This window comes from Crocuta crocuta, unplaced genomic scaffold, assembly GCF_008692635.1.
Source record: "Crocuta crocuta isolate KB4526 unplaced genomic scaffold, BGI_CrCroc_1.0 scaffold177, whole genome shotgun sequence".
Classification (NCBI taxonomy): domain Eukaryota; kingdom Metazoa; phylum Chordata; class Mammalia; order Carnivora; family Hyaenidae; genus Crocuta; species Crocuta crocuta.
The window spans coordinates 3,224,332-3,227,094 of NW_027531880.1; positions in this window are offsets into that span (position 1 = coordinate 3,224,332).

Consider the following 2,763-nt stretch of genomic DNA (forward strand, 5'->3'; position numbering starts at 1 on the left):
CGGGGGCGGTGCCGGGGGCGGGGCTCTCGCGGCTCTAGCAGGGTGCTTAAGAGAAGGGAACCACCCCGCGGTGGAGACCTGAAAGAGGAAGCTGGGCGGGAGGTTCGGGTTGGCAATGCGGTTTCTGTGGGAAGACCCGGATTCTTAAGGCATTGTCTGTTTTCCCAGTACGTTTCTCTGGAATCCTCTCCCCAGAAGGGGAAAAGCAAGGAGTCCGACTTTGTGAAGTCAAAACTTCAGGTGGTCGGGTGGGAGATAGCATACTGAAGACTACTTTTGTGTACATATTGTGTGTGCACAATAATAGTTATTAAATGCACGGAGGATAAGAGGCAAGCACCACCATCATACTTACTTGTGAAAACTTCCTTTAAGAATGTAGTGCCAGTGCACACTGCAGTGGAGTTCTGTACTAGAGAGCAGGCAGGAGCCTAGAATGAAATATGCCAATTATAGGGAAGCGTCCTCCTATACTTAACTTTTAACAGATATGCCAACCAATGTCAGAGTATTTGATTTCTTTCTCCCCTGCCTTTTGCGGTAAGGGCTAAAGCGAAAAAACAGTAGGAAGCGGAGAAGTGCTTAACTTAGACAGTGAGCGATGAAAATGTCATTGAAACATAATGACCTAGACACCTGACTGGTTCAGTCGGTGAAGCATGCTACTCTTGATCTTGGAGTTGTGGGCTGGAGCACCAAATTGGGTGTAGAAAATACTTAAAAATAAAATCTTAATGGGCGCCTGGGTGGCTCAGCTAAGCGCCAGACTGGTTCAGGACATGATCTCTCATGATTTTTGAGTTAGAGCCCCACATAGGGTTCACTGCTGTCAACGAGAAGCCCGCTTTGGTTCCTCTGTCCCTCCCCCACTTGCATACACTCTCATCCTCTCTCTCTCTCAAAAATGAACATTTAAAAAGTAAATAAATCTGGGGCGCCTGGGTGGCTTAGTCGGTTAAGCGTCCGACTTTCGCTTAGGTCATGATCTCGCGGTTCGTGGGTTCGAGCCCCGCGTCGGGCTCTGTGCTGACTGCCAGCTCAGAGCCTGGAGCCTATTTCGGAGTCTGTGTCTCCCTCTCTCTCTGACCCTCCCCTGCTCACGCTGTCTCTCTCTCTCTCTCTCCTAGAAATAAATAAAACATTAAAAAAAAGTAAATAAATCTTTAAAAGAACATGATGACAATTATCTCACCAACCAACTTAACCACGATTAATTTTTTGGAACATATACTGCTAGTCTTATAATCCAGTCCTTTAAAAATTACCATTATTTTTCAATAATGGAATAATGCTTTAGATTAAGTAATTTCTTTGATTAGCAAGGTTGTGGTTGGTTGTTTCTTCATAATATTAGTGTATATCTCAAGTTATGCTTATTAAATATTTGTATTTCTTTTATGAATTATCTATATATACTTTGTTCATTTTCCTATTGGGGTAGTTGTCTGGTATTAATTTGTTAGCTCTTTTATATATATTAACCTTTTTTGTATATTGTATTTGTATGTTATTTGTAAATATTTGTATTTTCCCAACTTGTCCCTTGCCTTTTATTTTTTTATTTTTTTTTTATTTGAGAGAGACAGAGAAAGAGTGTGTGAGTAGGGGAGGGGTAGAGAGCCTGATTTGAGGCTCCAGCTCCCTGACCTTGAGATCATGACCTGAGCCAAAATCAAGAGTGGATGCTTAACTGACCGAGCCACCCAGGTGCCCCTCTCCCTTCCCTTTTAAACACAGTTTCTTAGCACTTTGATTACCACCTTCATTTAGATATATGAGTCATCTTAGTATTTTTCTCTGTTCAGGTTTTTTCCCATCCAATTCCTATTCTAGGCTATATTCATATTATTTTGTTCTGAAAAATGATCATTTCTCATTAAATAAAAAAGTTTTTATTCAACTTTAAGTAACAACAGTTACAACTTTAGGGAACTGTGGAATCATTTTTTATATAAGCATTAGGAGCATTTTACAGGAGTATTATACCAGTTTTATATGAGTATAAAATACTCATTTTATACGAGGATTATACATTTTAAAAATTAGTGCCAGAGAAACCAAGGAACGTGATCAATTCGCTGTCCTCATCTTCTTGGACCAACCAGTAACATTTGATCTACTTTGACCACTCTCTTCTTGAAACCATTTGTTTTGAATTGGCTTCTGAGATTGCACAGGCTCTGGGTGTTTCTTCTTCCTTCATAGCCACTCCTTCTCAAGTTTTTGTTCTGCTTTTTTGTTCTTGTTCCCAGTTCCTCCTCCACTCTCCATCCTTTATAGGAAACTGCCTCAGGCCTTTCTCCTCTAACCAGCTTTTCCACTTCGTCCAGTTTTACCTTTTAAAATGCCGTGCCACCCTCCTACATTGTTGGTGGGAATGCAAACTGNGCACTTGTGGGGATGAGCACTGGGTGTTATATGGAAACCAATTTGACAATAAACTATCTGTAAAAATAAATAAATAAATAAAATAAAATGTCGTGCCAGCTCAAGGACTCCTAAGTTTATATTTCTAGCCCTGACCTCTCTCTTGAGTTCTGCCGCATGTACCAAACTGCCTGCTGGATGTCTCTAGTTGTTCATGATAAGCATCTCACAAATAAATGTCCTAAAGAACTTTTGAATTTTTACCCCACTAACTTCTCCTTAACTTTCCCAACTCATCTCACAAATAAATGTCCTAAAGAACTCTTGAATTTTTACCCCATTAACTTCCCCTTAACTTTCCCAACTCAGCTAATGGCATTTTAATCCACAACGCCC